Source organism: Muscardinus avellanarius (assembly GCF_963383645.1).
Source record: "Muscardinus avellanarius genome assembly, chromosome: 1".
In the NCBI taxonomy this organism is placed as follows: Eukaryota; Metazoa; Chordata; class Mammalia; order Rodentia; family Gliridae; genus Muscardinus; species Muscardinus avellanarius.
In genome coordinates this window covers 189,949,987-189,963,087 of record NC_137786.1, presented here as the reverse complement: position 1 = coordinate 189,963,087, position 13,101 = coordinate 189,949,987, and the positions used below count along the sequence as shown (strand labels likewise).

Here is a 13,101-nt window from a genome sequence, read left to right as displayed (position 1 = left end):
GCTTTGATCCATATTTATATAGCTTTAATTTTAGAAATTTCAAGACAGTACTATAATGGCCTAGCATAAGACAAGTGCTTTATCCACTATATCCAAGTGCTATGACACTGCCATGAACCCGCTGGGTACTAACACTGAGGGATAGGAGAAGGAGCAGGGTGAAATAGAGAGACAGAGCCCCAAAGCCAAGTGGGGTCAGAAAGAAGAGCCTCCTCGGGAGAGAGGCCGCTACTATTTTCAGAAGTAAAAGTATGGGGAAAAACACGGCAGATATCTACCACAAACTGTCAAGTTCACACAGGTAGTGAGAGAAAAGAGCAGAGACCAACCCCAGTCTATGTTTGTCTTTTAGTGGGTTGTTTTGTTTTGTTCTTCCTCTGTTGTACCTCTTTTGCTGAGAAAAAAACACACACATTTACCATTGCTCCCGAACTCCTGGTGTTCCACCCTGTCTGCCCTCTCTCCTGCTCTGCTTTTACCTCCCGCCTGGAGTCCACTTGGGTGGAAATGCAGCCTATAATGAACCCAGGGTTAATCATCTGCAGGTTTCCCCTGATAAGCCACAGCATGTTTGCTGCGCTCTTTCCCAGAGTCAACATAGCGGCGGGGATGTGCCCCACAGTGGCCTATGGCATTCCGAGCGCTGGCCCAGATGGGAGGGAGCAGTGTGCTGAGAAGCCGGTCTCGACACAGCCATCTGGAATGCCTCTGTTGCCCTGAAGGCACTCGTCTGCGTCTCAGATGGACACAGCCTGGAGATGCCAAAAAGAGAGCCAAGTTCACTGGATGTACAAATGGCCTGACGTCAATGGAATTTGCTCATGATTTAGGCCTTGTGTGTGATGTACTGTCTGAACTCAATGATCTGTCAAAACAATCAGGGAGGAAGAGAAGAAAGGAGAGCAAGAGGTGGAGGAAAACAGGAAAAAGGAGAGAAGTAAAGGTAGAGAAAAAGACAGAGAAAGAGGAGGAGGAAGAGGAAATTAGAACATGCCAGAAGCTGGGACAGGACAGGTTCAGCTTTTGGCTCCTGGGGCCAACGGTCCCTGTAAGTTTGTTGAAAGCATCAGTGCCAAATAAAACATGGCCTTTTAAAGCGCTGAATTACGTGAATGCAGAGCTGTTAAAATCAGTGTAGCAAAAATCCAGCTGGGTTTGGCCAGTGCCACAAAGTACAAAATGATGACCGCTTGTACTGCCAAGCCGAGGTCCCCCAGATGTGGTGGCCTGAGCAGCGTTCCTTGGATATACGTCCAGATCTCCCGTCCTTAAAACAAGGAATCTGCTATTAAGGAATGGACATCTGCTGTTTCTGCTTGCCCCACATCCAGAAGGAGATTTATTGTGAAGCTGAGAGAGCTTAAGCTCCAGAACCCTTGGCTTGCATGGGTCCCTGTAAGTGCTGGGCATTACAGAGTGCTCTAGGTGGGGAGAGGAAGCCAGATTGTAATCAATAAGCATTTATATAATCACATTTCTGGTAAATTGCCTAAATAGATCTTAGAAGAAAATAACCTACATCTCTTAGATTCCAATAATGTGTTATTATTTTCTCATTCTGAATAATTCTCATGAGTTTTTTTTTTAAAGTATATAAGTAAAACTCTGTGTGTGTGTGTGTGTGTGTGTGTGTGTGTGTGTGTGTGTGTGTGTGTTCCTGGGGATTAAACCCAGGGGCATTATGCCTCTGAACTACAACCCCAGCCCTATTTTATTTTTATTTGGAAACAGTCACACTAAGTTTCTGAGGGCCTTGCTAAGTTGCTGAGGCTGGCCACAACCCATCTCGGCCTCCCAGTACTGGCATTACAGACTAGCTCCACCACACCTGGCTACTTTTATATGCATTTTCATTTTTTGTTATTTTATTAAAGAGGGGCCCAAAATTTCAATTTCAAGTCCCACAAAACCTGAATCTATACCTATCTGCCTCCATTGTCTCTTTGGGGATAACTATACCTTGGTTTGTTTGTATGGAAAGCTGCTTTCTCTCACTCAGTGGCAGGCGCATACATACTCTAGGCCTAGTGAGTAGGGAGTCAGTGGTTGGTTCAGAAATAAGCATATGATCCAATTTGGGCTACTGAGAATCAGGGCCAGAGTTTTTGCTGGATCTTCTACCAGGTTTAAAAGATTACCAAGTTGTGGGAATGCGAGTCTGGCACTGCCGACAGCCATCTCGCTACGTGAGGAATCTCCCTGAGAATAAGATGAGCATGGCCGGGTGTGGTGGCACACGCTTGTAGACCCAGAATTTGGGAGACTGAGACTGGAGGATCACGGTTTGCAGACCGTTTCAGCTACTTAGTGAGGCTCTTTGCAACTCAGTGTGACCTTGTTTCAAAATAAAGAATTAAAAATAGGGCAGTAGGTGTAGATTGGAGATCAAATACCCCTGACCTGCAAAAAAAAAAAAAAAAAAAAAAAAAAAAAAAAAAGAATAAGATGAGCAGAGCATGGAAGAAAGAAGAGCTGAGAGATTCAAGAAAGCTATGACTGACGATGTCACTTTGCATCCCTGAAACCAGCTGTACTGAAACAGGTATAGATAACCTTAACAGGTATAGATAATATTTTAGTTCTGAAGGTAGTATTTAAGTGTATTTGCCTTAGTAGTTATAATAATAGATAACTAACTGATCACTCTTATTAAGGGCTTTACTCATAACAACCCTCCCCCCCTCTCTCTCTCGTGTGTGTGTGTGTGTGTGTGTGTGTGTGTGTGTGTGTGGTACTGGGGTTTGAACCCAGGGGTGGTCTACCTCTGAGCTCCACTCCCAGCCCTATTTTATTTTATTGTTTTTGTTTTGAAACAGAGTCTCACTAAGTTGCAGATGGCCCCTGTAAATTGCTGAGGCTGACTGTGAACCTGCAATCTTCCTGTCTCAGCCTTCTAAGTACTGGGATTACAAGCACATGCCACCATACCCAGCTGTAATCCATTCTATCTTTTTTTTTGTGTGTGGTACTGGTGATGGAACCCAGGGGCATTCTACCTCTGAGTTACATCCCAGCCCTATTTTTTTTTCCACTTTCCCAAACTTTATTAAAGATAAAGCATGGTGGTAAATCTCTAGAACAGTCAATTTGGGATTCCTCCCTTGAAAATGGGATATTTGATTTCCAAACACATGCTGGAAGTATACATGGTTCCCAATTGTACTAGTTAGGTAAGAAGCTAAGATCCTAAAGTGTTCATCTTCCAACTTTCCCTGGCCCATGGTCTGTCTTTGGATCAGTAATAATTGCCTGAACAGCTTCATTATTTTTTGTCTGTAGTTCTCTGGGCTCTTCTATATGCAACAATCGCAGAATTTGAGCAGCTTCATTAAGAACCACATCTCCTGTATCAAAACCAAGAATATGTTTATCTAAAGCAACAGGCAAGCCCTCTTTTGTTTGATTTGCTTTAGCAACCGCATCCTGTGTTAGGCGCTCCTGAACCAAAATGAGAATTGCCTTAAGAATGATACCAGGGTATCATCATGACCTTGAATCTGAATAAGGTTAGCCAAAGACTTTACACCAGCCTTCAAATCGGGGATATTTACATCCAAATTGATCAGTGGCTCTGCATTTTTAGTTGTATTGTCAGTGTTGTTTGCATTATCAGGTACTAAGTCCTTGTATTTTTCAGCATTATCTCCATATTCAAGTCTAAGAGCTAAACCAAGAAGCCAGTCAATTGCTTCTTGTCGATCCTGAATCTTGAAAGGACAGTTGACATTTTTGAGATACTTTTCAAAGAACAGTCACTGCTGTGTATGTTTCTTAAATTACCTCTATCTTCAATTTTGTGGTGTCTGATTTTCTGGTCTTCAAGCCAAACAATTAAGTTTCTAAATTCTGTCTCATCTTTGCAGTTGAAGCTGGCAGGGTCATGGTAATTGAGAGCAGTCAGCTTGTGTCAGAGCATGGTCCCCACTTCTCATTCAGGACCCCCGGGCTCTGCCGGGAGAAGTGAGGTGGAGCACGAGGCATAGGCACCAGAGACCCGGTGAGAGAACCCAGCCCTATTTTTAATTCTTTATTTAGAAACAGGGTCTCACTGAATTGCAAGTGTCTTCACTAAGTAGCTGAGGTTGTCCATGAACCACTATGCTCCTGTCTCAGCCTCCCAAGTGCTGGGATTACAAGCTTGAGCCACCAAGCCCAGCTGACTCATTGTATTTTAAAAGCAGTTTTATGAAGATGTACAGTTATAATCATGCCCATTTTACATCTTACTAAAGGGGAAATTAAAGGCATACAGAAGTTAAATAACTCATCCAACTGGCATGTACCCTTGTTTTAGTCCTTTTATTTGAGCCAACAAATTCAGAAGCTACAGCATAACTTTGAGAACAAGTTTTTGTTGTTGTTGTTGTTGTTGTTTTTAGATGCAATTTCACTATTGACCTCGAACTCACAATCCTTCTGCCTCAGCCTTCCAAATAGGTGGGATTACAGATGTGCACTACCACACCTGGATGAGAATAGCTCTTATATCAAGACCTCATTAGCTGTTGCCAGCCATTGGATCACAGGGGAGGGCAAAATGGTCCACTTCCTCAGAATCCTCTAAGAATGGCAGGTACCAAGAATATAACAGACTCTACCAATGTAGGTAGACCAGCCAGCCAGGCTCCACATCAACTCCCTCCTATCTTGTCTCTCATATGGGCTTCCGTTTGTCCTTGTTCTCTCAATTCATCTCATAACTACAGAGCTCCTGGTGTTAACACTCAAGCCTTCAAGTTTCAGCTCACTTGTCACCCTCACCCTATCTGACATGTTGCCACTGATACTGATGGAGAACCCCAATAAGATTATCCTGCGGGAAGTAGGAAAATGGATTGAGGGGTGCTAATCTGCCTCAAAGCACCCACATTATGTCCCCAAACTAGATAACCTCATTCTCAGTATCACACAATTCCTTGTTCTTGTGTCTCTTCCATACTTACCTCCAAGGATGTTTCTGTGCTCTTCTCTACCTGTGGCTCCAGCCTAACAACTTTTATAAAGATGAAAATCCTGAATCCCAGTGTCACCAAACCAAGAATTTCAGACAAAGCCATAAGTACCCAGCACTTTCACCTTTCAGCAAACATTTATTGAGCACCTACCAGGCACTAGAGATTCAGGGGTGGGTATGGTAGAGTTCTGTCCTTCTACCAACTCCCTTGAGGGTAGGTTAGGTAGGACCCAAGGCAAAGGAGCCAGGCATGGTGATGCATGCCTGAAAGGCTAAGACAGGAAGATCATAGGTTCAAAGTCAGCCTCAGCAACTTAGTGAGAGCCTGTGTGCATGTATGTCACTATCACTATGAGCTGCACTGTGATATGAGATGACAATGCACCCATAAATGTATTAACAATAATATAATTTTTAAAAAAGGGGGGGCCTGGCCAATAGATACATGAAAAAATGTTCAACATCATTAGTTATCAGGGAGATGCAAATCAAAACTACACTGAGATTCCATCTAACCCCATCCAGAGTAGCAAGCATAAAGAAGTCAAATAACAACAAATGCTGGCAAGGATGTAGGGAAAGAGGAACTCTAGTTCAGCCACTATGGAGATCAGTGTAGAGATTTCTTAGAAAACTGGGAATGAATCCACCATATGATCTGGCTATACCACTCCTGGGTATCTTTCTAAAGGGGTTGAAATCAGAGAACTACAGTAACTATGCATACCCATGTTCATAGGAGCACAATTCACAATAGCCAAAATATGGAACCTGCCGGGCATGGTAGCACATGCTTGTAATCCCCGCGCTTGGGAGGCAGAGACAGGAGGATTGTGCTGGTTCGAAGCCAGCCATGCTGGCTTAAGAGACCCTGTTTCCAAATAAAAATAGGTCTGGGAATGTAGCCCAGAGGTAGAAGGGCTTCCAGGAACCCCAGTACCACACACACACACACACACACACACACACACACACACACACACACACACTATATGTATATATATATATACACATACATACATACATACATATTTCCATATACATATATATATGGAACCAACCTAGGTCTCCATCAACAGATGAATGGTTTGCAAAATTATGGGAAATAGAATTCTACTCAGCAATAAAAAAGAACAAAATTATGTCATTTGTGCCAGGCGTGGTGGCGCATGCTTGTAATCCCCGTGCTTGGGAGGCAGAGATAGGAGGATCCCGTTGATTTGAAGCCAACATCGCTGTCTTAAGAGACCCTGTTTCCAAATAAAAAATATAAAATAGGTCTGGGAGTGTAGCCCGGAGGGAGAAGGGTTTCCAGGAACCCCAGTACCACCAAAAAAATAAATAAATAAATAAAAATCATGTCATTCGCAAGAAGATGGAAAGATCTGGAGAACATTATGTTAAGTGAGATCAGCCAAGCACAGAAAGAGAAGGGACATATGTTTTCTCTAATATGCTCAAGCTGGGGAGTATTAGGGATACCAGAGGGACTCCAGATAATGGAGGGAAAACCTCAGAAAAGCTAGAAAGGAAGGGTAGGGGAGGAAGAAGGCTGAGGTTAGTTAATGGAGGAGCTACATTCGAATATGTGTTTAAGTGTGAATGTAGCATGGTCAACCTGGACACTCATTGTCAGGAGGGGGGAGGGGAAACGGGGGAGGGCACCAACTACTGTGTGAATGTATGCCATTGTCAATATGATCTACATTATGATGTGAAACTATAGTGTCTCAATAAAATTTAAAAATACATATAAAAGGGGGGGGCCTGGGGTTGTGGCTCAGAGATAGAATGTCCCTGAGTACAATTCTCAGTGCTAAAAAAGAAGAATAATTCAAGTCAAAGAGCTCTCATGAATAGAATGATTCGGAATCATAGCAGGGGGAGATGTTAACTCATTGAAGGGAGTACAGAGGATTATTAATGCAGAATCACAGATGGGATAGTAGAAAAAGAAGTCTGGAAATAATTCCACAGGAATTATGAGGCATTCCAAGCATATGGAACAACCCAAGAAGGCTAGAAAAGTAATAAAGGATAAGATTGTTTGTAAAATAAACAACAAAGGACATGGTTTATTTGTGGAACATCAAAATGCTTCTTTTGATGTTACAGAGGCAGCCTGTGAGAGAGTAGTAGAAGATGAATCTGAAGAGTAGGTGGAGGCCAGCTTGCAACATCGTGAGCTGTGTTAAGGAATCTGAAATTCTCAAGAAGAGAGTGACATTTGTATTTCAGACAGATCTCTTGGATAGTATCACTCCCTTGCAGTAATCAGACCCTTCTGCCAGCCCTGCTCTTTGGATTTGAAGTTCTTCATAACCATTCAACTTTTAGTTTCCATGATCACTACTGGTGATTTTCTCCTCTCCCACCCCCTTTCCAAACCCATTACCCTGGATTATAGCAATGTTCCTCAAAGCAATTCTCAACTTGTTGTGAGTGTGTAATATAGGAGGGTAGGATGGATCATTTCCACTCGGATGTCATTTTCAAAATGCATGTGCCTTTATTTCACACTCCCCTCTTGGTAGGTATGTGTGTTTACTAGGGATTGAACGCAGGGGCATTCTACCTCTGAGCTATACCCCCAGCCCTATTTTTTATTCTTTATTTTGAAATGAGGTCTCACTAAGTTGCAAAAGCCTCACTAAGTAGCTGAGGCTGGCTTCGAACCTGCATGATCCTCCTGTCTCAACCTCCCAGTACTGGGATTACAAGTGTGTGCCACCATGCCTGGCTTCCCCTCTTTGTTCTGGAATTCTGATAAGCCTATGATTTAGGAGAGTGGGTAGAGGTAGTCAGAAGGATTGAGCAGGATAGCATTTTGGAAAAAATGTATTCTTTTAAAGAATAGAGAGTGGAGATGAGAACTCTAATCGAAATAATGTCCACATCAATTCTATGCTATGCTGGTGTGTGTGTGTGTGTGTGTGTGTGTGTGTGTGTGTGTGCTAATAGGGATGGAACCCAGGATCATTATACCTCTGAGCTACACCCCCAGTTCTATATTTTAGTCTTTTTTATTTTTTATTTTTTATTATTTTTTTTTATTTTTATTTTTTGGTGGTACTGGGGGTGGAACCCAGAGGCTTTCTGCCTCCAGGCTATACTCCCAGAACTTTTTTACATTTTTTTTGGAAACAGGGTCTCACTAAGTTGCTGAAAGCCTCACTAAGTAGCTGAGGCTGGCTTCGAAACCGTGTGATCCTCCTGTCTCAGCCTCCCAAGCGCAGGGATTACAAGTGTGCGCCACCACGCCTGGCTTTTTTATTTTTTTTGAAACAGGGTCTCACTGAGTTGTGAAGGGCCTCGCTAAGTAGCTGAAGCTGTCTGTGAACTGCAATCCTCTGGTCTCAGCCTCCCTAATGCTGGCATTACAAGCATGCGCCATCATGCCCAGCTCCATACTATTTTTAAAATATCCTAAAATCGGCACTTATACCTTAATAATCATATTCCAGCCGGGTGTGGTGGCATGCACTTGTAATCTCAGCATTCAGGAGGCTGAGACAGGAGGATCATGGTTCATGGACAGCCTCAGCTATTTAGCGAGGCCCTTTGCAACACATTGAGACCCTGTTTCAAAATAAAGAATAAAAATTAGTGTTGGGGGTGTAGCTCGGAGGTAGAATGCCCTTGAGTTCCACCCCAGTACCACAAAAAAACCCCCAAATAATAATAATTATACTCCAATAGTTAGTTGAATTTTGGCTCCATAAAATATAAGCCTATGTCTTAATACCCAGCCTCTGTGGATATTACCTTATTTGGACCACAGGTCTTTGCAGCTATAATTAAGAATCTTGAGATGAGGTCACCTGGTGGGCCTTAAATTCAAGGACAAGTATCTTTACAAAAGAGAAAAGAGGAGACGATAAAGACAGAGAGGAAGGGCCATGTGAATTTGGAGGCCGAACCTTCAGTTATACATCATAGGCCAAAGACTGTCTGAAGTCACTAGAAGATGGGTGAGGCAAGGACCTGTTCTCCGTGAGAGCCTCTGGAAGAAACATGACTGGTTCACACCCTGACTTCAGACTTCCGGCCTCCAGAATAGTGAGAGACTAGATTTCTGTTGCTTAAAACCACCAGGTTTGTGATCATTTGCCATGGCATCCCTAGAAAGCGAATGAATCTTCTTCTTTTAATAGATTATGCCTAACAGCTACTTTTCAGAGAAGAGACAATTTTCTATAATGCTGTCTAACAGAATCATGTAAATGGATCTAGACATAGTCACTTAATCCCTCTGAGCTAGTTTTTGTTTTCCCCCACCTAATCCTATCCTCAACAAATGATGAGGTAACTGGAAAAAAAATAAAATAAAATAGAACTATCTAGCAGATACGTAGCAAAAGGCAGGTGCCGAAAGATTTAGCCATTTGAGAATAAGATTCAACATCGACAGCACAGACACCCCAAAAGAGAGCTGAGGTGATTAGCATGCAAAGCCCTGGGCCTGTACCAGCAGCTCTTTTGCATGTAACCACTTAACACCATCTGGTGTCAGCTCTAGTTTCTCACCAACTAACCACTACCCTCTCCCCCCAGCCTTCTCTCCTTCCTGTTTACGTAGATTGCTGCTTCCTGGCCACGGGAACTGAGTGGGTTTCAGCCAGGCTGCTTTTCCCTGGACCTATGCCAACAATACCTACTTTTCTTTCCATCTCATTCTGCTTTCTTCTTATAGTGGAAACCATCTAAATAATGAGGAGCAAACTTCTTTCCTGAGCTAACCCCTGCTAAGCGGCTGGTCCTATCCCTGGCCGCTGGATTGAATCAGATGGACATGAGTAATCACATACCAGTTATTCTACAGGAAGAAATCTGTCCAACCTTCCTTGTCCCCGCTCACCCAAGACATTGGTACTAATACTTTTCTTTTAAATGTGCTATTTATGATGCCTCCCTTCCCAGGCTCAGCCCTTTTGTGTAAAACAGTCCTAACCAAGGATAACAGGACAGCAGTAGGTTGAACTCAGCCAGAACACCAAGTTGGAAAGTGATTGAAATGATCTAATTTGTGGTTCTCAACATGAGGCAAATATCCAAATAATCTGAGAGGCTTTTTCAAACAAACAAGCATTTAGAACTTGAGGGCAGGCCTGTATATTTTGGAAAAAGTCCTAAACGATAATGATTTTTCCCATAATTTCAGACTTGCCATCCTTAACACAATAGGTGGAAATGTGGATTCTGCAGACTACCTGGGTTCAAATTCTGGTTTTATCATCTATGAGCCAGATGACCTTGGGCATACCACTGAACCACTCAAGGCTTCAATAGACTCATCTGTAAAAACAGTACTAATAATATTCACCTTCTCAATAGGACTGTTGTAGGGCTGAGTTAACATTTATTTAAAAACACCTAGACTATAAGTGTATGCCATTATTAGTATTACTTTTATTGTTTTTTGCTGGAAGCAAAAGAAGTTGGTCAAGCTGGGGGTGGTGCCACATATGCCTGTAACCCCAACTACTCAGGAGGCTGAGGCTGCTGGAAGATTGCCAAGTTTCTGGCCAGCTTGGGCAATTTATGAGACCTTGCCTCAAAATAAAAAATAAAAAGGGCTAGGGACATAGTTTAGTATTAGAGCACTCTCCCAGCATGCAGGAGGCCCTGGGTTCATTCTCCAGCAACACACACACACACACACACACACACACACACACACACACACACATACACACACACACACACAAATTGGTCAGAAAATGGGATGCCCAAATTAGTAATCTGAGGATCTTGTCGATAGAGGTGATGGCAGGGTTTGTGGCTTGACAGTGGAAGTGGGCAGCAGAGGTGGAATGAAGGAAAAAACCCAAACCATCAGTACAAGGAGAAAATCTATAGTATCGAATCATGTACTCTCTGTGCCTAGAGCACCTGAATTGAGATCTTCCCCTCACCACTTTATGGTGGCACGACCACGAACAGGTTGTTTCCTCACCTGCCAAATGGAGATGAAAATAATAGTTACCTGCCTTACAGGGTTGCCATGGAACCAAACGAGTTACTACACAACATATGGATTTCTTAGAACAGTGACTGGCATGTAGGAAGTGTTATCTCATTTTTATGGGAGACAAAAAGGTCAAGGAACTGAGGAGCCAATTGTTAGCTAGATATTGACATTATCCAAGATGACAGCCAGGTTTGAAGCAAACAGGAACACTGTCATCTAGGTATAAAATCTTCACTGAATGATGAGGTAGTAAAGCGTTACAAACGGGAGGGTGATTAAGAACTGAAGGGCACGAGTCTTCCAGCGACTATGGCGTCTCCCTCAAGCGTGTGGAAGCTCTTACTGGATGCATAAAAGAACCTGATACCACATCCTTTCTCTAAATTGAGGAAATAAATTAAGGACAAGAAGCAAAAGGAAAAGTCATAGAAGGCCAGGCATGATGGTAAATGCCTGTAATCCCAGCAACTCAGGAGGCTGAGGCAAGAGGATCTCAAGTTCAAGCCCAGCTTGGGCCACTTAGTGAGACATTGTCTCAAAATAAATGCTAAAATAGGAGTGGGTTGGAGGTGTAGCCCAACATCTTCTTTGACTTGTGTGGTGTTGTGTTGTATGAGGGTGTGGTACTGGAAATTGAACCCAGGGGCATCCTATCTCTGAGCAACAACCCCAGCCCTATTTTACTTTTTATCTGGAAACAGTCTTGCTAAGTTGATTCAAGCCTCACTGAATGAGGCTGGCTTCAAACCTTGGGTTTTCCTGTCTTGTCTCAGCCTCCCAAGTACTAAGATTATAGGTGTGTGCTACTGTGCCTGACTTTTTTTTTTTTCTTTTCTTGGTGGTACTGGGGTTGCTGGAAACCCTTCTTCCTCCGGGCTACACTCCCAGACCTATTTTATATTTTATTTATTTGGAAACAGGGTCTCTTAAGCCAGCAAGGCTGGCTTCGAACTTGCACGAACCTCCTGTCTACACCTCCCAAGTGCGGGGATTACAAGCGCCACCACACTCGGCCCATGCCTGGCTTTTAAAAATATTCTTCCTTGAGTGATTACTGAGGACTAACTTGGGGATGCAGGGATAAGAACTGTCCTCCAAGCCAGGTGCGGTGGCACATGCCTGTAGGCCTGTAGACCTAGCTACTTGGGAGGCTGAGACAGGAAGGTTGCTTGATCCCAGGAGCTTGAAACCAGCCTGGGCAATCTAGCTACTGAAAATAAATAAATAAATAAAACTAGCCTCCAAATGAAGAGCAGATGTGTCTTTAGTTTTATTCTTTGTTTTTATTAAGATTGCAACTCACTGAGATATTGTAGCCTATGGTATGCTGTCTAAATTTTTCAGTTAAGCCAGAGGTAGTGGTGCATGATTGTAATCCCAATATTTGGAAGGCTGAGACAGGAGGATCACAGGTTTGTAGCCAGCCTAAGCAATTTGAAGGCCCTCCACAATTTTGTGAGATCCTGTTTCATAGTAAAAAAAAATAATAAAGAAGGGCTGGGGTGCAGCTTGAAGGTAGAATGCTTCTGTGTTCGATTCCCATTAACACACACACACACACACACACACACACACACATACACACAATCCAAGTTATTATCTTCTTTGGAGATGTAAATAAGTGTTACTTTAGTGGAACTTTGCTTTAAGAGTAAAACACTCATTCTGAGCTAATCAGTGACATAGCAAGGCAGATTCTCAGAAGATATCTTAAGTTGAAATGGTCTTTAGAATCGGTGATTTGCAAAAGATCTCTGTACCTCACCATCATACTCCACTCACCATCATGGTGAGGGTTTCCCTTTCTATAACAGCTTCTGCTGCCTGGGGCTCTATCAGCATCATCTCCACATAATTCTGACTTCCCCTCTGCTCCTGTTCTGTCTGCAGTGCAGACAACTGCCTGGAGAATCTTGTCTCTTCTCTGTCTTAATCATCTATGTGCCACTCACTAACTAAGATGCACTGTAAGGTCAGTGTATCTGCTTCTTTCATTCTAGGAGGAATTATCCACTCCAAACTCCCTGATGCATATCCAGTGAATAACCAAGATACTGGAAGGACCAATTAATTAACTGGAGACAATTAGAATGCGCAAAGACATTCCAGTTTAATTACCTTTGAAAGGCTAGTTTAGCAGGACCTTACCCCACCTTTTTTTTATTAAAATATTATA

At 42.8% G+C, this 13,101-nt stretch overlaps 1 pseudogene across 1 annotated transcript; it reads right to left on the bottom strand.

Moving 5' to 3' along the window:
* Positions 1-3,195: 3,195 nt before the first annotated feature.
* On the bottom strand, positions 3,196-12,770 carry LOC308259330 (RNA transcription, translation and transport factor protein-like; annotated as a pseudogene). The gene is made up of 2 exons: positions 12,708-12,770; positions 3,196-3,901 (listed from the first exon to the last, which is right to left on the bottom strand). The product of its transcript is annotated as an RNA transcription, translation and transport factor protein-like (transcript).
* Between the last annotated feature and the right edge of the window lie 331 nt (positions 12,771-13,101).